This window comes from Anas platyrhynchos, chromosome 11 (genome assembly GCF_047663525.1).
Source record: "Anas platyrhynchos isolate ZD024472 breed Pekin duck chromosome 11, IASCAAS_PekinDuck_T2T, whole genome shotgun sequence".
In the NCBI taxonomy this organism is placed as follows: Eukaryota; Metazoa; Chordata; class Aves; order Anseriformes; family Anatidae; genus Anas; species Anas platyrhynchos.
Window position 1 is genome coordinate 8,597,238 of NC_092597.1, and position 24,056 is coordinate 8,621,293.

Consider the following 24,056-nt stretch of genomic DNA (forward strand, 5'->3'; position numbering starts at 1 on the left):
TATCAGATGTTCCGACAGAGGGAAGATTCAGTTCTCTAAACCTCGACTATGTTAAAATGTGTTAAACAATACTGCAGATCCATCAATCAAAATTATGAAGAGACAGGTGGCTTATCACCATAGTGTTAGTCTTGAGTCCCATAACTTTATCTGAAACAAGGCACTGCATGTACGTGTTTGCTTTTCTACCTCTTCACTTTCACACAACCATCCCAAAATATTAAATATTCTGCAAATTGGGCTGGATTTATCCTAAAGTTTGTCCTGCTTTTTGCCAGGGCCTGCAGTTACTATGGTGTTAAAACCTGGACACCCATCCTGCCTCTTCTGTGGCTATCTGATGAAAAGTGAGTGTGAATGCTCAGAATCCCGTCAATGGGGAAAACCATGTGTAAGAATAGTGGTTGTTTGTAGGACCCCTTTAGCCCTTGGTCTACAAAGAAGAGTGTAATTATATAAAATCACTGCAGTTGATTTGCATAACTTTTTTTTTTTTTCTTGTAAAGAATATGTTCTAAGCCTTTAAAACTAAGCGATCTCAGGAGGATGGTTCTTCTGCCAGCACCCAGATAGAGTACATACATAGCTCGAGGGTGATTACAAATAATCCCTTTTCCTCTGAGTGAAATGATTTGAGAGATTTTAGTAAAGGTTACAAACCAAATTGTGCTTAAATTTGACAGAAAGTGGGAAAAGAACATTTCTAACTACTATCTTCAGGAAACAAGAGAACTCTTTTTCGGGATCTATCAAGAATTACTTTCTGTAACAGACATCTTCAGAGGAAGGAGGATTTCTTTCCCCAGTTCAGGGCTGTTTATAAAAGTTTCCCCTCTTCCTGCAGTGTTGCCACACTTTAATGTAGATGACGTGCCATATGATCTTCATGGAGTATCAGAAGCACAGAGTGATTTGGGATGGAAGGTACCTGCAGAGATCCCGTAGTCCAACCTTCTGCTCAAAACAGGGGCAGCTTGGATGAGGCTGCTGAGAGCCTCTCCTGCTCATTTGTGCTTGTCTTTGAGAATGGAGGCTCCAGGGCTTTTCTGGGCAGCGATTTGTTCTTGCTGCTTCCTGTCCTGTCACTGTGCAGCTCCAAGAAGAGTAGGCTCCATCTCTGCAGTCCCATTAGGTAGTTGAAGACAGTGCTAGGATCTCCACCTAGCCTTTTTTTTAAAACGTAATTTTTTCACCCTACCCTAATGTGTTGAGCTCCAGTCCTGTAGTCACCTTGCTTGCTCTCCACTGGACTTGCTCTAGTTTTTCTTGTGCTAAGCAGCCCGTGACCGGACCCAGCACACCCGGCATGGTCTGAGAAGTGCCAAACAGAAGGGCAGGAGCAGCTCCTGTGCCGGCTGGCTACCCTTGGCTGTACTACGGGCATCCTCCTGGCTCCCGTTCAGCTTGCAGCCTGCCCACCGGGACCCCAGCGCTCTGCTGCAGGGGTTGGCAGCTCTGCCTCTGGCCAGTTGCTGACTTGTGCAAGTTGCTGTCTTCAGCATGCCCTGGCTTTCCACCCTAACTCTTCAAACTGAATGGTGGAAGCTGCGGTATTTCTGCAAGATGGCTTTCAAGTCTCTTGCGGCAGCTGTTGGGCAGAGTACATGGAGTATGGGAGGTCTGAAAATAAGATATGTGTTTAAATTATGTTCTTAAAGAACCGAGTTATGACTTACCGTGGCCACCCTTCCTGCAGATGAATTAGTTTAGCTCTAATTGTATTGAAGGAAAAATAATCTTGGTCTTACAGCATACATAAAAATGCTAAAATTAATACAGAAATCAAAAAGGCTTTTAACCAACTGGCAGGTGGAATGCAATGAAATCCTCAGAACTCACCAAATCTTCCTCTTGGTTATTAACACAGTGCATTTTCAGAGTCATTTTATCAAAACACCAGTAGGGTGCACAGTCGGGCTGCACAGTGTCTTGGTGTTGCCATTTACAATAGCTCTAGTCCAGCCCCTGCTGCTTGTGGTGCGTTTGATGAAGTTCTGCTTCCTAGGGAAGGATTTTGTTGGTCCCTTTCTTCTTACCTGCGTGAACAGCTTTACATTTGGCTATAGTCTGTACCAAAAGCTGAAATAAGAGGGAACATCATTAGACTTGAAAAAGCCTGAAAGAAACTGAAACACCCAAACCGTATGCCTTCTAAAGTCACTTATGACTCACAGTTTTGACTGACTGAACTTGGCAGCATCTGTGGTATTTTGGGTATATTTGCGGAAACCCACAACAGTGCATTTTGTCATCTTTTCTATTCAATAATTCAATACAAATTTTAGTCTTCTAAATTGTCTAAATCCTTTTGAGATCTTTTCAGGAGTGAGAGTTAGCTTTGAGTTATTTGAAACGAGTTATTAAATAGATTATGTAAACGAGTGATCTCTTGTGCTGTTTTTTTTTTTTTTTTTTTTATCCTTTAATCAGGGGCAGAAGGCCTGGGAGTGGGGCCAGAAGCAAGGAGTCGGCAGGGACTGTGCCTCCTATAGAAGAGGGAAGGGAATTTGGAGTCCAAACCCGGGCAGACGGGCACGAATAAGCCAGAAGCGGGGTGAGGAGAAGGGGCAGAGGCAGCGGGGAGTCAGGCGTGCTGACAGCAGCCGTTTGCCCAAAGCAGACTGTACCTTCTCCTGCACAGCTGGCGTCAACCTGCATGTGGTCTCCAAGCTGGAGTCACCTGCCCTTGTCCTGTCCTCAGAGACAGCGCTCTGCAGACTGCGCCCCATCCGTCCTGCGCCTGCCCCCTCACCGGCAGCTCCCCTGGGACAGGGCAGTGGTGCACAGCCTGGCAGCTGCCAGCCTCGGTGCTGCTGCTGGGAAGAGCCTTCCCGAGCCTCCTGCATACCCCTTGCATGGCTCTGGGCCCTTTCATGCCATGTCAAGTGGCTGCGAGAAGCTGAGGGTTTCACCTTGTTTTGAGTGAGGAATCAGCATCTAGATGATGCGGCTGGGACAAGTCAGCAGAAACAGCTAAATATGTGCAAAATTTTAAGTGTGTGGTGTGCAGGTAAATCAGCTGCAAAGCTTGGCAGGGCCCAGGAACCTGAACCCCAGTAAACTGGGTTTTTATTCAATTACAGTAAATTACAGGAATTAAAGACCTGACAAAGATTTTAGAGAAATTATACTGGCACTCAAAGGCTGGACAACCATCTGAGTCTGCTTTCTACTGTTTGATTAAACTAAATAAAATGTATTTGAATATAAGGTAAGTTTTTTAAAGAAAGTATTTAACAATTATATACTGCTATTGTCTTAGGTCAAAGATGCTTTACAAAATCAGGTGATGTCGCTGCCATATTTTAGAATATTAGAGTTCAGATAGATAGTTCAAGATCTAAAGATTAGTGTTGAAAGAATATCAGAGATAAGGTGGTATTAAGCCCCTATACACTGATTCCAGAGTTGTGTTGCTTTTCTCCAAAAATTGGGCACTGAAGTGTAGTTAAGGGGAAAAGCTGCCTGAATATTGGCAGAGCACTACCAGAAGTAATATTGCTGCAGTCATTTCAAGTGAAGAAACCTAAGGTGATCTGTCCTGGGCCAACCTCCTGATATGAAGGTATGGATTTTAAACATAATGAACAATTTTATCCTTTTTGACACCTTTTTAATTTACATCGTAAATATGCTAGATGAATTTTCAGTAACTCATTATGTAATGACCCACAGAGATGGTTTCTGTGACTTACTCACATTTGGCTTAGCTATGTTTGTTTTCTGTGATTTTCAATTTATACAATTAATCAAAATTATGAATTCACATATCAGGTGAATATTCCTATATTGTAATTAAGCCCTCTTGACTTTGCTTTTCTACCATTATGAATATTTGAGTATTTTTTTCTGCAAAAGGTGTATAGGAAAATCCTGTAACCACTTTTGTAGGTTCATCACCAGCTTACTGTCCTGCCAGGAATCACTAATGTCACAGTCAGAGGGATTGGGTCAAGTAGGTCACGGACATACCACATCCTCTGTTGCTTTCACAACTTCCCATCAAAGGCAGTTGAGACATAGCCAGTGGCACTCCAGTAATGGTGCATACTGGTTTGTGTGCTGAACTACATGTTCTTGTTTCTTTCCTCCCTCTTTTTTTTTTTTTAATCATTCCACATTTCCAGACTAATCTTGTTGTACTTTTAATGACATGAAAACTTAAGAACATTTGACAATTCCACCACTGTGCAGCTTTGACAACTGGAATTAAGTGCCTAAATTAGGTTAGCCAGCTTTTCGCAATTGGATGTGGGCTCAGACTAAATGTAACGTACATGTATTGCTAAGTCAGTTTTAATGAAGAAATGAAGTTTTAAGCAGGAAAAATAGCTAGAAGAATTGATGAGATTTTATATTTTATCTGAGACCACCTGTAACTTTACAAACCTATCTGCCTGTGTCAAACAAGACAATATTAAATATACTATGCAGACCTCACAAATATAGCTTAGCGCTGAATCCTATCAGAAAGGTTTTTAAGACAGTGCTTTTACCACAGAGTAATATCTCTATGTGTGACTGAAAAATCATACCATTTGAAACAATCTACTCACAGAAAAGAAGAAACAAACAGAATTTGTTGGTATGTAGTCAGGTATTGCTATAAGACAGTAGGAATATTTCCATAGGGAAGCCTGCTGAAATTTTCTTAGTAAGCACCACTTGCTTTTCTTGTGTCATACCGCTGTATTTTCTCCCATTCTCCAAATCTTGCGCTAATTAACCTCCTACCTGCCTTCCCTCAATGCCAATTCTCACTGTCTCACACCATGTTCGGTGCTTGAATCCCCTTCCTTCTGTCTTATGCTGGCTGAAATCCATCTCTCTGCATGTTAAATATGTTAATTAATTTTCTCATACATGGGACTGATATATAAACATTTTTTTTTATCTAATCACACATTTTGGTCATGTAGCTTCTTGCAGAGTATATGTACTTTCATGTATGTTCTTTAATAACACAGGAGAATTAACTTAAAAGGCCATAACTCCAAATGCATACCTCTCCATCTTCTTTAGAAACTGAAAGCATCAGTCAGCCAGAAATGCATTGTGAAGCACTCCACATCCAGTTGCATCTCTGCTTTCCCTGCCCATTTTGAATACCTTCAGAATTTTCTCTTAGAGAAAGCAGGAATGTAGAGGAGATTAGATTAGGCCTTAAGCCAAAGTTTTACTACCCAGAACTGTTGGCAATGTTTGTGTTTTCTTGAGATGCAAGTATCTCATCTCCATTTATACTTTCTCAAATTTCTGCCTTGACAACTTCCCCCAGCACTGAGTTTTAAAGGATTCCAGTGCACATTTGTTCAATACGCTAAGGAATGATATATTGCAATATTTTTTATTCATTAGCACCCAGCAAGCCTGCAGCCCTACAAATGCACTTTGCAAACATCCAGAACCAAAGTGAGCCGTCTCATTGATTTTCTTTCAGTTGCTCTACCACCTGCTTCCTTGCTTCAACAGAAAGGAAGCGGCAAGTAATACTATAAATGCACAGTGAAGTAAAAGAAAGCATTAACTGAATTGAAATCCTTTAGTTCAATTTTATCAATGCCTACTTCTAATCTTACTTTGCTGCTTTTGTCTTTTTATTGCCATGTAGTGTTCAGACCTCATTAGTGCTATCTGTCTTTGCTTTTACTAGCTTTTCTTTAAATCCATTGATACTCTAAATGGGATTAATCTTTCTTTCTGATGTCCAAGAATGAGAAGGGAATCCTTAGAAGTAGATTTTTATGATTTGAAAATCCAGATGTTGCTCCCACTAATAAAAAATCAATTTTTTTAATAATCATACCTGTCATGTGGCAATTGAGGTGTCTTTCTTGAGAAGATCCGGCACATGAGTTATTAAGCAGAGAAGCTTTTATACATCCTCCATTTTTCCTCATTTTCCTTTGGAGTTTGCTTTTGTGGAGGGGTATTGTCAGGCATGTGCAAAAGGGAATGCAGGTGGGTAACAAGGGGCAAGTGTAGATTTTCACAGATTTCCTTGCGTACATCCCATCTGGAGGCACAGCTCAGGACTTATTAAAGCACAGAGCTCTGCCATTTGCTCAGAGGTTTTGGCAGGAAGAATGTGGTATATCCACAGCAAAGGTTCTCTAATCCTCAGTCCATAGGTTGATGGGTGCTTTCACAAGTGCATTTAGCATGAAACTTTTATTTATTCCCCATATATCTGTGATGCAATCATAAAAGTAATCAGAAGATATTAAATTGTTGTTTTAAATGGTTGGGTTAAAGGAGATCCTTGAAACAGCTTACATTTTTTAAGGTACCCGTTTTCATTGTGCCCGCTGGCTTTGCTTACAGCATCTTTTTGCAACATGACAAGCAGCAGACAATTGGAAAGGCTGGGAAAGACAAGTCAATTTAGAAGCACAAAGCTGCTGACTTGCAGTTGTTCTTTACCAGCAGGGAAGGGTTTATCTCATTAAAATTCCCTTGAGGTCTAAGCCCAGCCCACATGCATACCAGAATATTAAAATATGTAGAGAAACTGTTTTAAAACCCTTCTGAATCAATTTTTCTCTCATCCTAGCCAGCTTCATTTCTGTTTCTTGGCATCTGTTGGGTTTCCATATTAAACCTGTAATTCTTTCATTTGTGCTTGTTTAGGGAAAACCACAAAATCTGCTGACACAAAAGCGTTTTGTTAGTCATATTAGTAAATCTTCTTTAATCGTCAAATTATGTTCCAGGTACATCATTCTTAGTGTCACTTCAAGGCTTAAATTCACACTGTATGCTGGAACGCATCAGCATGTTGTATAGCATGGGTCATGACAAAACCTGCACACTGTCTTTGGAAAGACAATTTACAGTGCGTCTCTTGCTCTGAAGTGTAAATCTTAGAGTGCATAAAACAAAACTGTCTAAAACTGTAAATGAAAGAAAACCAGAGACCTAGAACTAGGGTTTAAGGGTAATTTCTGCAGCAAATCTCCTTTTCTCCTTTTCAGTTGTCTAGTTTCAGAGAACAAAACATTTTCTTTCCTCACATTGATTTTTGTTTGATGTTTAGGAGGGTAAAAATCCCTGGGATGTTCTGTGGAGAAGACAGAATTTATAACAGTATATTGTGATGGGAATATTATAGCTACCTAGTGAATCTTTCCACACTGATACATATGATGAAAAATGGTAACGATATAGTTTAAACATTTGAGTTTGTTATTCAGATTTGTCCAATACTCCATGGACCCTGCAGAGGTCCCTTCCTGGTGCACTTAGAGAGCTGAAAGGAAGAAGAGCTTTAAAAATAGTAGGGTGGGAGCACAGCTGGGCTGGATGGTGACCAAGCATCTCAGAAGCCCTTGGTGACTCACGGTCCCAGCTGTCCCAGCACTCCGATTCCCGAGCAGCCACTCTCCAGGACAGCCACATGGCTGACCCTGTGATATATCAGAGCTGACGAGCTGCTGCAGAGCTATATGTAGCTCAAGAGCCACACGTTGGTCCCTCTGGCATAGATTGTTCAAGTTTGTTATGTCTTATGGCTGTTGGAGACGCTGCGGTGTGTTATCGCACTACATTATGCAGGTTTTACAAGGCAAGAACCATATCCCGGTGACAGTCCCCGTGAAGGAATTCATAAGCGTACGAAGTCTAGATACTGCACATTTTTTGGAGTATCTTTTCATGTGTCACTTCCATTCTACAGTGGAACTTGTTTTCTAAAGTTCAACTTCAGTTCTCAAGAGGCATTGAGCTTTTACTGCCTGACACCGGTTAACACAATGACTGACCTTCTGTCCACTTGGTTTCCAAACCAAATTTTTACTTGGAATTTAATTATTTTTTTTTTGCTTCTGCTATGTGTAAGATGTTCTAGCGGTAGTGTTTTTCTTTTGTGTCATATCACACCCTTCTTTTTTCACTATGACAGAATAATCAATGCAAAACTTCCCATGACTTTCTTGCTCCTTGTTCCTCCGCGTAATGCTGTGATTACCTTGCAGATGTGCAGAAGACACAAGCATTGAGTACTTTTCTGACTGTGGATGTCGTTTTTCCTACTGCCATCATAATTGCCTCATGTGCACTTTTTTCGTTGATGCTGATTCTTACTGACCTTAATCCCTCTTCTGAAGAGAAATGCCTGTCGAACCTTGTAATACTGTCAAAAAGCATGAAGTTCAGAGAGCCACAGCCCAGTGATGGAAAAGTCCTGTTAGGTCATCTAGGCTGTCCCTTGCCAGCACGAGGTTCTCCACAGGGATACTCTTGAATGCTTTGCCTCCTCAAGAGAGGTCTGTCGCTCTTCAGCTGGAATCCCAAAGATGTTCCATTGTCCATGTAGATGTCCTGTTGCAAGATTTCTCCTCTGTAGACTGCTCTCTACCTGGAGAGCAGTCAGGCGACAACTGAATGGAGATCCAGGACATCTACATGTGCCTGTGGCTGTGCGTATCATATGGCAGTGGTGTTATCATGTCCAAAAGGCATGAACAAATACTGGCAAAATAAGAGCAGATATTACCAGTGTCTGAAGGGACACATGACTGAGCAGACTAGTGCCCTGCTTCTGCACTGGTAGGCAATTCTTGCCAAGAAGCTGGGTATCAGTGGCTGTTTATTAGTTTAATAGTATGGCAGCCGTCTTGTCAAGTATCTCGGTATTATCTTGGGTAAAATTTTGAGCTTAGCAAAACTGTCTATTTCTTTCAGGTTGCCTTGCCTGCAGAGTAGCATGTAAAGCTGTAGGTCTTGCAATAAAAAGTCATTTGTGGTAATAGAAGATCTTAACTAAACAGATATGGAGTGCTTTTACTGGAAAGCTTTATTGCTGACAGCAGGCTCAAATGAATTATATACATATGTCTCAGAGTTTATTTAAAATAAATGCAATATATACCTATAAAAGTGGAGAGAATCTTTTTTTTTTTTTTTTTTTTTTTTACCTAGTCCTGGAGCGTAAGTCTTTCAGTCTGCTGCAGACCATGGTGAGTGAAGGTTTTGGAGCTTTTAATTTAGGAGGATTTTATGGTTTTAATGGTCTAATTTGAACTAATGAAGTGTTTCTCACGGAATAACCCCTGTTCTTTGGGGCTGTAAGAAGCATGCTGTCAGACCTCAGTGGCCAATTTCTAAGCTGTAGAGCCAGTCATTACATGTTCAGTTTGTAAACTGTGTGTTCTAACTCTATACTAGCCCGTCTTGTTGCAAGCTGTAAGGACAGTGGCTGCCTGGGATTAAGCATGTAATTACTCATTCAAATAACTGTTTTTTTTTTCCAAGGTAGGTTAAAAAAAAAAAAAAAAAAAAAAAGCCTTAAAGGGATATCTACAGTACATTTTTTTTTTTCTGTGGTGGTTTGGTTTAGGTACTTAGCACAATATAGGAAAACTTGTGCTTCAAAAGCTTAGAATTTATGATAGAATAAATAAAAATAAAATATAAAATAATATAAAAATAAAATAATATAAATAATATAAATATAAAATATTATAAAATATAAAATAATATAAATAAAATATAAAAATTAAATATAAAAATAAAATATAAATAAAAGCTTAGAATTTATGATAGAATATATAAAGTGCCCCTTTTTTCAATATTATTGTGTTATTAGATGTTCTAGAAGTGAAAATAAAAAGTTCGTGAACGTAAGATGTTTAACTATGCTGAAGAGAATACCAATTATACCAGTGGGAAAAACAAGCAGCTCTTAAACGCTTTTTTTTTTTTTTTTTTCCTCGAGTCATCTGAGAAGACCATGTCTACCTTGCTTTGTATCATCGAACTCATGTTTTGGTGAGAACCACCTCTTGTTATGTCTTTCAGGACTGAGTTCTCTGACTTGCTGTGCACTTTTCAACATACCTCATAAACAGATTCTAAACGAGTGATTCATACTAAAGATAATTATTTAACTCATTGTAAGGAAACACTGAACATTAGAGACAACTATGGAAAATATATCTGTTCATGTATTTATAATGAAATCTGTGTTTGCAGTTTTCTTATGAGTTACTGCATTTATTAAGCTATATGGTGTGTCAGTTCTCTGACTGATTGTCTATATCACAGGTTCTACCCCCAAAATCCCTAACAAAACCGGTATTTGAAACTGAAATATAAAACTCCTTAGAGGGAAAAGTATCATCTCATGCAGAGCTAAGAGCAGTAAAGGGACTAAGAGATGGTCTTGCAGATATAAACTGCTATCTCATAAGAAGTAACAAAATCTGCATAGAATTTTCTTAAAATGATAACTGTGTCCTTTAAAAAAAAAAAAAAAGAAAGATTAGATTAAGGAATATGCCTCAATTTTGGTAGTTGTCATTGTTACAGAAAAATTTCCTTTCTTCTACCAGCCATGATTTGAATTTGCTGTCCTTATGAATGTTGTAAAAATGGACAGGGTTTTGAAAACTCAAGTCCTTCATTTATTATGTACTCTTAAAACTTTGAGAGCAAAGCAGTTATTTGAAACAAAAATGTCATGTAATTTATGAAGTTAATGGAAGGTAAAACTTTTGACATTCCTTAAATTTTAATCCCTCTGTTATGCATGTGATTTCATGTGATCTCTCACCCTCTGAGAAACTGCTTCATTATCTTGCATAACAGTTTGGCAGATCTCCATCTTTGCTGTGCTGAATAAAAGAGTAGTGTTTCTACCAGCTTAAGTATGAGAATTTACAAGATGGAGAAGGAGCTCCAGGTTTAAAATGCAGTTCTTAAATAACCACTCTGTTAGAAGACAGAGTTTTTTACTGCAGTCGTGTTGATATTAATGAGTACGTTATAATTGAGTTATTTTTGTAGGAGATGAACTTTTCAAAGAAATGTTTGCAAACTATTTAGAAGCTGTTTCCATTCCTAAAATAAGGAGCTGGTGCTATTTTCCCCTTCCTTTAGAGTCTACGCTTATAATATTGATCTAATTATCTTCTGTAGTTTTCAATTGGTAGTTTTTTTCTGGTCAGGACACTTTCCTAACTTTACCGCTGTAAATGAGGTAACAAACAGATACCTAGTGTCATGACAATTTTATGCTGTCATAGAATTATAGATTTCTTTTTACCCAAAGAAAGATAATGTTCATAGTTTATTATCTAACCTCTATTTCTACGTTTGTTTTTTTTGTTTTCCTGCAGAGTTTAAATTTAGGACATGGCATTTCTGCGGGGAAAAATCTATATTTAAGACATACAAAAATCTGGGTCTATCAATTTCAGTTCAAAATTTTCCCAAAGAAAATTCTTTTTACAAAGAATTCTTTTTACAAAGAATTCCCAAAGAATAGCAAAAGCTTTTTGGTTTTTGTAGGCTCTGAAGGCTGCACAGACTGAGTCCTGTCTGCCATGCAAGAGCTCAGTGTCCAGGGTGAAACTAAGCTACAAATTCACTGCCAGTAAGTCAGATCTAGGATGTTGCATTGGGTTGTTGTTAGACTGTGATGTCTGACAATGCATATTGGAAATCATCTTAGTATCTAAAAGTACACATTTAGGCTAGGTACAGGAGGCTAACATAGCAATCACAGTTCTTATACAGTATCTCTATATCAGTCAGTCACTTTATAGACAACACCAAGCTTAATGTGCTTGGTCTGGATCAGAGAACCAGACTAAGGCAAGAGGCCAGGACAAGGACAAGGATGGTCCTGTCTGACCCATTATCTCTGAGCAGCTCTGCACACACCAGGCATTTAATCCACGGAGGCGATAATCAACACAAAGAGGAGGGTTACAAGCATGTAATCCCAGAAAAAAGAGAGAAGTAGATGAAAATAAAGCCAGAGTGAATTCCTCCAAGAAACAGAAAGTAATGATGGTACCTCAGAAGGAGCATCAAGAGCAGAGCAAGGCACTTAGCTAAATACTGTGTATAAGGGTGCTTGTATCTATCTGGATATGCGTGTGTGCGTGCGTGGAAACCGGCGGTCACGTGGATTGGCTCAGAGTGCCAATGTAAAAACATTTATTTTACCAGTAAACAAATCAATAACAATCACTAAAGGTTTCATTAGATTAATAATTTACACTCATGTAATGGGATTGATTTAGTTATTGTGGATGCAGTTGAAATTGTTTCAGCTGCACTTATACAGTTTTAATTTAATTTAATGAATTAATGGATGAAACTAATTCCTCAGAGTGTTATTTAAATTGATTTAAATATGTCTATGCTGAATTGGAAATGAAAGTAGTTTAATTAATTTAGAACACTACAGCAACATAACTCACACATACAGCCGTAGCAGATATTTCTGTGTACTTGGAAGCGATGTAGCATCAATTCCAGGTACGGTGCTGTTTCAAACTTTGAGCATGACCACAGGAACAGGCAGATTCTTTCATTCTAAAGACATCCTACACAAAACATTATCAAGCAGATTTCAAAATAATCGGAGACTGGTATAGAAATGGTGACCAAGATGTGAGTATTGCACAGAGGACAGCAGTTGTTCACTAAGGACTCAATCCATTCATCTGCAATGACTGTATCTACTGCTGATTTAGTAAGCTTAACCACCTACACAGGCCTTTTGCTGTCTGTGAAGTAATCAATGCACAATTCTTCCGTTATTGCTGCATTAGCTGTAGAGTTGGAAATTTCATCTGCCTCTTAGCAATGGAAATTGGAATCTCGAGAACAGATTTGTGCTTCTAATTTAACACTTGATTCCTGTGTTCTGCTAGACTACTGTATCAAGTGAGCAGTTCCTACAAAGAAATGAAGTAGAAATAAAAGCCAGTGAACTTTAGCACAAGAAGGCGAGGAGTTTTGTCTCTGTAGCTGGAAATGGACAGAGAAGCCTGCTTGTTCTCCCCACCCTGGAGTTAATAATAGCTCCACAGGTACATTGCAAATATAAGTGAATCTCATGGTGTCCCGAAGTTGGGTTTAGTTGCTGCTGCTTGATATTATGTCCCCCTTCTCTGAGGTGGGCTTGGATCATTTGCACCCTTCATTAGAGGGGCCTGTTTGATTCCTCAAGGGATTTTTCTGCATACTGCTCTCAAATATGGTGTCAATTCAAGCAGCCCTTTGCCCCCTTCCCTCCCCTTGTCCTCGCCATTTCTTCATTTATGTGCAACAAATTAATGCAACTCTGCTACTCTCTTCTTGAAGTACAATAGCTATTGCTTGTTTAGTTGTGAAAGACTACCTAATACACGCTAATAAAGCCAAGTCTCTGTATTTATATTCATAGAACTGTCTATTAATACCTATGTGAGTAGTGCTACTTTACTACAGCAAAGGGATGAGCTTCCTTGCAGTATTGTTGATGAACTGCTGGTATCCTTAGGATACCAAGGAAATTTCAGTTAAGTAACACTATCTAAACTTGCCAACAGAAAAGTGAAATACTGGTAGTAAGACTGGTCTTTTCAACCAAGACAATTTGCCAATGGCTACACAGAAAGTTTACAGATATGACAGAATGAGCCCTGATGGAAGAACATGCCAGTGGGACCCACAAAGGCTCTAAACATTTTATGATATATGCCAACTCCATTTAGATTTTCTTTTGAAAAAAAAAAAAAAAGGGAGGACAAGTGGATGCAGCAGGCTGACGGAGTGCTGGATTTGTACTTTATGTAAAAGAAGGGATTTTGTGATGGTTATGTTTGAGGGCATTTACCGCCCACATTCAAGAAACAGTTCTGACTGCATTCACATTTCAAGGATAAGCCAAAATTGTTCTCTGAGGAAAGGTATATGGCTGCAGACAGTGATGTAAAATTTAGACTATGCATGTGTCATATGTTTGTGAAACTACCAAACTAGAGAGTGGAATTTTCAGAAGATTGAAATACGCACAAAATATTTCATTTTGTGTCCGTTGAGTCAAAGAGTGCAATTTCCGCTCCATTTTTTCCAATGTAAAGTCACCGAGAAACAAGGTGCAGCTAGTTTCAGAATGCATCCCTTTGAGATGAGCTTGGGGTGAGCTATAAAGTGTGAAGGGAGTAAACATCCTCTGGTGGTTGTTTCCAGCAGGGAAGTAGAGCCAGGGGCAGAGATTCTTCTGCACAGGTGGGAGCTGGAGCTGATGGACTAGTGCTGAGTGAGCTCATCTACTTCTGTTTCTGCTTCTACTCTACTTTTGGTTGCCGGACTTCTTACATTTATCACTAATGTACGTAAATTCAAAAGTTAAAATTCTTGCCAAAAGGCAAGATGTCACTCTGAAAAGTACCTTCCTTTGGATCTGTCGGTTGATGACTGAGTAGTGGGTGAATTTTTTCTAGGTCATTTTAGCACATGAGGCAAAGCTTGTGCTGATGTGTGATTGCTGATTACTTGCTGATTGCTTTTTGACCTGTGACATTTTATCAGCTAGAAGATATCCTTCTTAATTTGACTGAAGTTGAGTATCTAAGAGGTACAAGACATTAATTGTCTATATGGCATATTGAGGGAGAAGATTTTTAAAAAGCAAGAAGACAATCAAGGGCTAAGAAAATGTTCTCTGACATGAGACAGTATGGAGAGACAGATTCTAAATTTAGGTAGGTAATAAAATAATGCTTGCAGCAATAACACTGAAACATCGAGAAGTGATTAAACACACTGTAAAACAGAAAGAGCCACCTTTCAAAAGCAGCCCTGATCCCAGCTGCCGTACAGGCAGAACTGTTCCTGTAGAGTGCATCCTCCTTGACAAGAACATCTACTGTGCTGAAAATGGGATGCAAAAAGCCACTGGTCCCCCTCTGCCCAACACATACAGTGCTGCCTGTGCGTATGGGTACCATTTACACACGCTGTGTAGGTGGTGATAGTGAGGGCTGCATGCTGCTCGGTGTGGTCAGGCCACAACTGCACGAAGAGGGGACCCTCTGCTCTTGGGCTGTAGACAGCTCCACCTGTGGCCCTTGTCTTTCAGGTGCCTGCTCAGGCCTCAGAAGCACGCTACGCTTTTACTTCATCTCCTATCCCTATGAGAAAAGGCAGGGACTAAAGCAAAAGAAAGCCTGGGATTAAAAATGGTCTTCCTATGTTGTAAATCTGACTTGTGTTGAGCAGTGCAAAAGTACCTGCTGAAAACTTGCCAAGAAGTACTTCCTTGCAGCAAGTCCATCTTAAGTACACAAAAATGATTGAAATCCCATTTACAAACAATTATATTGAAGGCTCTCCTAAAGGAGAACCATTATGCAAACCAAGACATGCCACACATTCCTGGCATTCTCCCTGCCTTAGCACTACCACCGACGGTCACTGGGAGCTTTGGGAAGGAGCGAGAGGAGCTGGGCAGGGCTGGGTTTCAGTCAGCGGCATACTTCGTGCAAGACTTCATATCGAGAAAGCAGCACGTTAAGAAATGTCTCCTGGAACAGTAGAATCGTTGTTACCAGCCTGCCAAAACGAGTCCTAGTAAGGCAAGGTAAACAAGTCCAGTGAAAGCAGAAAGATGACTTCTGCTTTCCTTTTATTATTCCCATAGGAAAGGGTGGAGTTGTGGGAATAATAGTCCATGTTCCCTTTAACATTTAGAGACAAGGTGATCCCACTAACAGAATAAATATCCTGCGTCCCGTCAATGTCCCACAGTTTGTATTTCAGCATGATTTCAGAAGTGGAAACTTTTAATTGAAATTTAAGTCATTGCAGGTATTTCTATGGTCTTCGTATAAGAGAAAAATAGCAGGGAGCTCAGTTACAAGAAGCATTTCATAATCTTTAGTTTCCGAGTGAGGTGCTTAATATGGTTTGAAGTTTTGAAACAGATTATAGAAGTAACGTTGTGCCTTAATTAATTACAGTTAGGCTCTCTAGACACTGTGGTAGAAGTAAATGAGGTTTAGGTGACAGCTATGGAATAAGAAGGACTTGTCCACTGCTTTATTTAGCTGACACCTAAGACTGTCTTCCAGGATTAGCAGTTTCCCATAGTGCTGCAGACTTTTTGCTTGGATTTGCATTGCAATTGGCTGCAGATAGGTTCGTAGCGTAGGGCCTGCTGGCATATGCTACATCTCTTCTGCCTGCCAGGGAGATCCTGTCAGTAGCGGCAATGCAGATGTTTGAACTGTCAGCGTTGAAATCAAATTCAAAAACGTAAAAAATGGAAGGGGGCAAATTAACTGCCATAGCTTTCAGTACAACTCGGGGAGTGTTGGAAGGGAGTTGGTTCCGCTCGCTGTACGAGCAACCTGCTGCTACAGTCACAGCTGCACAGGTCAGTGGGGAAAGGCTGCTGTGCTATTCATGGCCTGGTTCCTGTAGTCCCCTCAAAGCAGGTCTGTATCTTAGAACAGGACAAGCAAAATCTTTCACTGATGCTTGCTTTTTGTTCCTTTAGTTATTTGATTCTCCTGAGTCGAAGCCCCCTTTCAGTTTGCAGACACCTCCCACCGGTGTTCTGTAGGCACACAAAAGAAGAGAGTTTTTAGGAAGGCACTGGCTGCTCACACAGTGATGCTCTAGCAAAAAGCTTTATGCTTTCTAGTCTTACATTGAAGGCGTAATATAAATTCCTGTCATATAAACCATAGAAAGTTATATGTGCTAGGGTAACATTTTGAGCTTTCTCTAAATTTGTATGCCTTTCTTTCAGTATGCTTTCAAGTGTAAAATATGGAAGAGAGGCTTTGTACCCTTCATTTGGGTTTTGCGAACCAATTTTTACATTATTTGTTTGTTTCTGAGAAGACTACAAAGGAACATGTGAGAACAGCCCTATGGTGCACTGCAGCTAGCTGGAAGAAAAATTAGCTAGTGTCTGCAGCACTCTCTCGGTTCATTTTTTCTATGATTTGTCTTTGATTTGATTTGATTTCTTTTTCATTTCATTTGATTTGATTGTTTTCTTTGATTTGTCTTTCAGATGATTGCTTCTCTTGTAGAATTACTCTGTAGTTTTCATGAAGGAATACTAAGAGCTAACACCATTCTGGTCACACAGCGGCTTCCTTGCTGAACAGTCTCGGCATTTGGAGCCTTGCCAGTTGTTTGTCCACTGGAGGAAGAAGTCATGATCGGGGCTGTAGCATACTTTTTGAAGGCGACTTCAGTACCTACCAGTCAGTCGTCTTTATTTTGTACAAATATAGCCACACATGATAAATATATAATCTCCTTCAGCCCAAGTATCAGTAACCCAGGAAAAACTCCATCAAAATCAACACAGATACAGAATCTGAGAGAGCAAGCTCCCTTTTTTGTATGAAACCAACTTGCCTCATCAACAGCAAAGTCTTCAGAGACTGAAAAGTAGCTGTATATTAAGGAAAACACTAATGAAACTAAGTGTTACACACTAATGAAACTGAGTGTTACAGTGCCATCTAGCAATTTCCAGCTTACCCATGGTTACTCTTATTTGCACGGGTAGCATTGAGAGACTTCAGCTGGTGATAGGGTCTAATTATGTTAAGGTCTCTAATTGTTTGTATATATAGTAAGAGGTCCTGCTTGAAGAGTTTACACTGTTAAATATAAAAGACAAGGAACAGAAGGGAACATGCTAACAGGTGTTCCCCAGGGCGGTGAGAAAGGTAGGAGTGGCAACCATCTTCTGACCTCCAGGCCAGCAGTCTGTACCCTAAATGATGAATTCTCAGGAAAAAAGTTTAGAGAGTTTTTTTTTTTCTTTTTTCTTTTTTTTTTTCTTTTTCCGAAAATGTTCCTAGCCATTTATTTTAGACAGCTTGAGGTAGAATGTCTCTGGCCTTCCCGATGCACCTCCTAGACATTAACTCCTGATGATTTATGTGTGCACTATGGAATATACATTAACAGCAAAAAAGCACTTATGGACCTCAAGTCCTTCAAAAAAATAATCAAAGAATTGTCAATGCAAACAAACAGCAATTTTTGAGTTACCAAGCCTAATTAGTGTTCTGTTTGATAATGTGATGTGGTTGCTTGAAAATGTTAATGGAATGTGAGTAAGGTTTTGGTAGGGTTAGGAACATCATTACTTGTACAACAGCACCAGAAACACGTTATGCTATGTAGGACACAGGGGTGTTAGACTATTTTTAAAGGATGACAAATAGAAATTTTCTACCAGAAAATGTGAAACTCTTTAAAATCTGATGATACATCGGACTGAAATATTTTGAAATACATTGTTAATATAAATTATCATTTCTTGCTCAGAAACTGGAATGACCATGGTCTTTTAAATACGTGCCAGAGCAGACAGTGTCTAGGTTGAGCTTCGATGGAGCATTAGAAAAGTCCTCCAGATGGCAGAATAACTATTTGAATGTATGTACGGTAGATGGGGATATAGTTTTATCCCTCACAAATAAACATTCCTATTTTGGGATACAGCTGATGCAGTAGCTCTTTGATTTTTATTTGAAAGCAATTTTGTTATGAGCCCGAGGGAATTGCACAGTTTGAGTAATATTCGCTTGTTATGTTTGGTTGCTGGCTGAGTACCTTACCTTTATTCTATTCTTAAATAACTAAAATTCGGAATCAAAATTATTTGGATGTGGAGTGGCTCGGATACGTAATTAAGAGTACAAAGAAGACGGATATATTAGGAGTTTGTGGGATGCTTCCAGGGTCACATTTCACATTCTATTTGTTACAGTGTGGCAGCGTTGGAAGGAAAGCTTCAAAATTAAATAGACCATGTAACAAATGCTGTTTTGACATTTATCTATTACTTAGTGCACAGTAATTGCACTCTGCTCGCCCCTCAGAGATCTCGCCTGCTTAATACCCACTTGATGAATTCTGTGTGGAATCATAAATTTGAGACAGAATTCCATCTTCATGTATTTGCATTTTTCCTGCACCTAGCATCTATCTCAGCTTCTTCAGGACACATCTCTGCAGAATGCATTCTCTCTCTATTATCAGGGTTTCTCGTTCATTATCTGGTAATATAGACTTAAATTTAAATAGTGGAGGTTATATCAAGAAATTATTAAATATACCTCAAGTTTCTTCCATTTAATTTTTGCTGCTGGAAACAGCAGAAAAAAAAAGAGAATTTTGTAACTCCCCAGGTCCTTAGAGATGATCAGCAAATGTGCTGCAGGTAAGTGGTAGTCCACACACAGCAGAATGAGAGCATAAAATGCTCTCCCCTTCATCTGGGGAAAGGCAGCAGATAGATGGTTGCATCCCTCTGCTATTGTTTCTCAGCCCTGCATGATGGTAAATGATTTCTAAAGCAGCATTTTGATAAATAAACGATGAAATACTCTTGAAAGATGCTTGTTCAGAGTTCTCCCTTGTTTAAGTAGAGGAGTTGCTCTGAGAGACATTTTGACACATCTGGATGCACAACATGTTAGCTGAAGGCAAACAGACATTGCAGTGATAAGGGACAGCTGGGCCCTGCTGGCTCAGCACACTGGGGGCTTGCACGAAAATGCTGACACTGCATCATGACCGCAGTTCCCAGGTGATCACTCCACTGCCTGTGACATTAGAAATCAGCAGAAAGTTGGCTGAGAAGTCATTCATGCAAACGTGGAGAGAGAGAAAGCAAAAGAGAAACCGCAGTTGGCTCTGGGGAGAGGAGGCAAATTGCAAAGTTTCCCCGTTACAGGAGTTTTAGCTAGTTCATTCATCAAATAAAGGTAGAGGTAAATTCAGAGCGAGTTGTATGGCTGAACAAACACTATCCCCCAACATCAAGAAATACCAAAAATGTACTTGAACAGTTCCAAAGGAAAATTCTAAATTGCAGTTCTCTTTTGAGAAAAATAAGGGTCTGGCAAAGGAAGGCTATTCATTTAAATGTTTACTACAGAGAGGTGCTACCGTAATGGTTAAAAAGGTATTGGCTTTTATTACCCTATGTAGTGAGGGTAATAAGATAAAGGGTAGTAAGATAAGGTAGTAAGATAAAAATCTACAGTGTAGAATACCTCAAAAATAAAATTAGAACTCAAATAGTAAATAGTTAAAATTTTTAAACTCGGTGAGAATGTGTTCTTTCTTTTCAAAGTGTTTGATTTTAGAAATGGAGCTAAGTGGTGGAAATACTACATTAATTGTATGATTTACCTCAATGTAAATGAGATTATTTAACCATGGAAACCTCCATAAATGGAGATTATTTGGAATAATAATTCAATATTTATTGGATATAACATTTGGAAGTTAGGAAATAAGATACTTGTGAAGAAAACAGGAAAAACCTTTTAAACTATTTTGAAATGTATTAGCTTAGAAAATATTGTTGTAGATGCAGAACAGGAAAGCTAATTCTTCTGCTTAGAATTCTTGAATATTTGTTTTAAGTGTTCAATTTAAAATGCAAAACTCAGACATTTCAGTTATTATTCTATGGAGTTTTAACTTGTCCTTAGTCATCAGCATAAGCACAAATGACAGACGCAGAACAGGCTGCAGAGCTCTAGCAAAGGATAAAAGGCACGGGAGGGGAACGAGTTAAACCCTGTTTAGATAAGTTGGAAATATTCGGGTTGGCAGGTCCTGGTGGAATTCATCCTGGACTACTTACAGAAGTAGCTGAAGCAGTCTCTGAAGCATTAGCAATTATCTCTGAAAACCCGTGGAGGATGAGGGGGAGAGATCCCAGTGGACTGGAGATGCACGTAGTATAATAATACTTCTCTTTAAACAGGAGAAGAGCTGAGGCGTTAAAGACAAAGGAGCATTGCTGGAATCTGCAGGATTCTAGGTTAACTTGTTTAACAATCAGTTTATAAACTTCTTGAGGACAGTAAGGTGGTAAACACCTCGCCCGTACCTTTGTGATGTACAACCAAGGGCCAACTTACTTTTTTCAACAGGTAAATAGCCTGTTCCCAGTGCTGTTATCTGTCTGCCTTTAGCTTTGAGCACAACTCCATTGGCCAAAATACAAAATTTTGATTTGCAATCTATGCTGGTAGAAGTAGAAATAGAAATCCAGTGTAAAAGTGTTGCAAAGCACATAGCCAGTACACTGCCATACAGCCGGTTGCTGTCAGAAAGGCTGAGCAGTGCCGATGGGGTTCTCGGGGTGTTTATCCTGCCTCCTTCGTGTGCTTATAACGAAAGGTTATATGAGGGAGCAGAGCATGCTTCCAAAATGCCTGGATGACACCAAACTGAAACTGCTTCTACGTGCTTGAAAGGCAGGTTGGAATTTGGAACGATCTTGAATAATTGAAGAAATGGCCTGAGATCAGCACGTTGTAATTCAGTGAGGTCAGAAGCAGGGCACAGGATCAGAGATATAAAGGGCTTTGTTTCTAGCAAAAATGACAGACACAGGTCAGTGCAAAATCCATCGGTTTGTCTTAAAACCCTTTCAATTTCATTTAAGCTGTCATGAGCTACACTTTGTGCCAAGGTGCACGCGCACAGGCCGTGGTGGAGAGAGTTTTGAAAACACATCTGACAAACACCTGTAGGGGATGCAGTTGTGTTTATCCCGACTCACTGGGTGGGAAGGGGCTAAATCCCCCAGGATTTTAAAGCGATAAAGAAGCATGGGCTTGGCCTGGAGGAAGGGCCCTTGGGGCTGCCAGCTGAGCCCTACCCAGCTAGCTGATCTCTCAAAGTCCCTTACAGCTTGTCGTTCTGTGGCCCTCTGATTATTGAAATGTCTTATTCTGTCGTCAGACGTACAGGCTAAACCAGCAAGGCCTATGTAAACTTCTGTCTTTATGGGTCATTGACTGAAAGAACTATTATGCTCTGCTGCTTTCCTGTGGGTGACAATGGCGGGGCTGCTCACTACTTGGTAGGGAAAACTAAAAGACTACTACGGCAGTCCATGCCATAAGCTGGTGGGAGCAGCTGAATGTGTTTTAAATCACGGGGGCCAATCTCCATAGGCTAGCAGCAGTCCTGTGTGTTTAGTATCCAGGCAGCTGTGTAGATAAGCCATCAAAGGGCAGGCTTATCCTTGCAGTTTTTTTGGTTATATGGGACTAAAATATGTGCGTTGAACTCCCTCATGTGAGTGATGTGAATATCATGTCTTCTCTGTCTAGCTGTAATACAGAAATATTCCTTGTTACCAGCGTGGCAAGCAGGCATTTCAAGCAACGAGTAGAAAGAAGCCTTTCCTAAGTGATATCAAACCTTTTTAAATCATCCAGTGCTTACAGTAAACAACGTGTTAGGGTGCTTGTATTCAAACTTCCAGCACAGAATATTTTGAGGAGGGGGCGAACACCTTCAGAGATCGCAGGCTAAGGGGCTGGGTGAAGCTCTTAGTGAGGGGCTTGGTCACAGCATGTGGAAATACTGCACCTCCCTAGCACAGTGAGCCTTCCCAGCCATGTACTATTTAAAGCAAAAGGGCTTTTAGTTTAGAGTAGGCAGAGCAATTAGGATTCCCCTAGAGGGAGGTATGTAATTATTTTGGAAAATGAAAAGCATGGTCAAGAAGTTCCTTTGCATGCTGAGCTGTTTTCCCTGGCGTTGAGAGGATTTTCCAGTGTTTGTTTTATAGCCTTTGATACCAGGTGTTGCTAGTTCCTGGCTCATCTCCCTCCAGGGGGTCAAAAATCCTGCAGAAATGGAGACGACCTCTCACAAGTCAATGTTAATAGCATTGATAATAGTAGCAAATATGCTATGTAGCTAGGAGAATACAGCAGCAAAAGTCTTTTAATTCCTACATGTTGATGTGTGGGCATGCACCATCCCTTTCACTGGCTTGTTGGGGTTTTGCTCAGAGTTAGTCCCAGCAGTGGAAGTGTTAGTGATCTGTTGAGGTGCTCATTTTGTTACTGCTGAGAAACAAGATGGTGATAAGCAAAAACACTTCCTGGAAAGAGATGGAATATCAAAGTGGAGGTTGAAGAGAATTTCTTTCTCAAATGATGTACCTGAAGTGCTGGTGTAGAGGATAGTTGCCTGATAGGCATTTGCTCCTGGGGTGTTACAGAGGTCTCAGTTCAAACACTGCAGGTGAGCTGGAGCCTTGCAAACTACAACACCGAGCTCCAGGTGGAAAACCTCCCCTGCTCCCTGGCCAGCGTGAGGCTGCTGGTGCACAGCGCTGGAAGCCCCCTTGCGCCCTGTGCCTGCTCCAGGACCTGGCCACCCCTGCCTCACGGGTGGTGACAGGCCGTGCTTGTCCACCTTTCTGGACATTTTGTCCCGTTGTAGATCCACCAGCCCCGGGGAAGGACCGAGCAGAGAGGACCCTGCTGCGAGTCGCAGCGCGGGCACCGGGGCGAGGTCCTTGGGGCTTGCTGTCCCAGGCAAGTGCTCCAGCAAAGGCAGTGCTGTGACCTGCGTCCTGGCTGGCCCCAGAAGCTAGGACTGAAGCCCGTGTTATGTATTGTCTGCGGCTGCAGAGCCCAGCTGCCGGGTCAGCTGAGGAAGCAAGTGTTTCCTGGGCTGAGTGCCTCGGTCCCGGTGCTCGCGTGATGCGGTGACAGCCAGTGAGGGCAGTGGTGCTGGGCGGCCAGCATGGGCACGCATGGCCTCGAGGAAGGAAAGCCGTTATATTCATCATTTCCCACTGCATTTGCAGAGCCAAAAAGTGGTGTGTAGTAATAAGGCACAAGCTTCCACAGAGCCCCAGAAGATACCTGCGTGTAGTTAACTGAGTCTGCAGAGCAACTTCTCTTGGTTGCACTGAGACGTTTCGGATGGAAGCAATCTGAGTAGCAGGATATCCATGTGGTAATGGCTCACCTAAAGAAATCTGCCTAATTCTGCTGGATGCAGAACTTTATTTTCATTTCATGTGAGCAGATGCCTCTGATTACCCTGTCTGGGAGTAATTGCTCACTGTGAAGGAGGGCTCGGGGCACTTACCAGGGTCCCAGCAACTCAGAGAAAGGAGCTAGTGGACAACTTGGGAAAGAAAATGAGTGGCTAGAAGTGAGAAAGAAGGCTGTATTCTGGAGAAGAGATTTGGAAGATGACAGAGCCAAACGGCAGGAATGCTGAAGTGGAGAGAAAATCAAGTAGGCACCTTTCTACTGACCACAAGCCCACAGCTGTCAAAAGCAGGCTGCGTACTCCCCCATTGCTTCCCCATGGTGACAGATGTCCTACTTTTGCAACTCAGAAATGTGGTCTCGCTAACTTATGAATTATACAAGGGAAAAAACACAAAAATCTCTTCACCCATCACTGAAAAGAAGCTACCTCTAGGCTGCAACATTGTCACTGTTTAATGGTGCAGG

General features: G+C 40.6%; 1 protein-coding gene and 1 long non-coding RNA gene across 6 annotated transcripts in view; both read left to right on the forward strand.

The window, feature by feature from the left end:
• TJP1 (tight junction protein 1) overlaps positions 1-24,056 on the forward strand; it is a 159,914-nt gene that overhangs the window by 21,144 nt on the left and 114,714 nt on the right. The gene's annotated exons all lie outside the window — the stretch shown is intronic.
• On the forward strand, positions 15,238-18,108 carry LOC140003450 (uncharacterized). The gene is made up of 2 exons (XR_011812159.1): positions 15,238-15,361; positions 16,805-18,108. It is a non-coding gene; the product is annotated as an uncharacterized lncRNA (long non-coding RNA).